Genomic DNA, 348 nt, shown 5'->3' with positions numbered 1-348 from the left:
GTACATGGTAGTTGGGAAAAGGAGCTATCTCAACAAGCCCACAGTGAATATCTGTGAACTATTCTGTTTAAAAAAGTCACATTGACAAGAATTGAAAGAGTTGACAGATTATTTGTCTTTGTTAAGAAAATAGTTTAAAAATCTAATCTTTTTAGAGCCTCCACCCACAACAGACAATTTATAGTTAAGCTTCATTTAGCAAATTGTATTTATTTATTAGATTATGTCCCCTTCATTCAAGATGTTTACCTCAGCCCACAATATATTGAGTCAGTATATAAAGAGCTCTATTGCAATATGTGTTTTGAAATATGTTTCCAGGTATAATTTCAGAAATAAGATGTCCTA

The 348-nt window shown here is 31.3% G+C and overlaps 1 protein-coding gene across 1 annotated transcript in view; it reads left to right on the top strand.

Moving 5' to 3' along the window:
• CCDC178 (coiled-coil domain containing 178) overlaps nt 1-348 on the top strand; it is a 466,106-nt gene that overhangs the window by 387,478 nt on the left and 78,280 nt on the right. The window lies entirely within an intron of this gene.

Source organism: Propithecus coquereli, unplaced genomic scaffold (assembly GCF_000956105.1).
Source record: "Propithecus coquereli isolate 6110/MARCELLA unplaced genomic scaffold, Pcoq_1.0 Scaffold51, whole genome shotgun sequence".
In the NCBI taxonomy this organism is placed as follows: Eukaryota; Metazoa; Chordata; class Mammalia; order Primates; family Indriidae; genus Propithecus; species Propithecus coquereli.
This window is presented reverse-complemented; position numbering and strand designations above follow the sequence as displayed.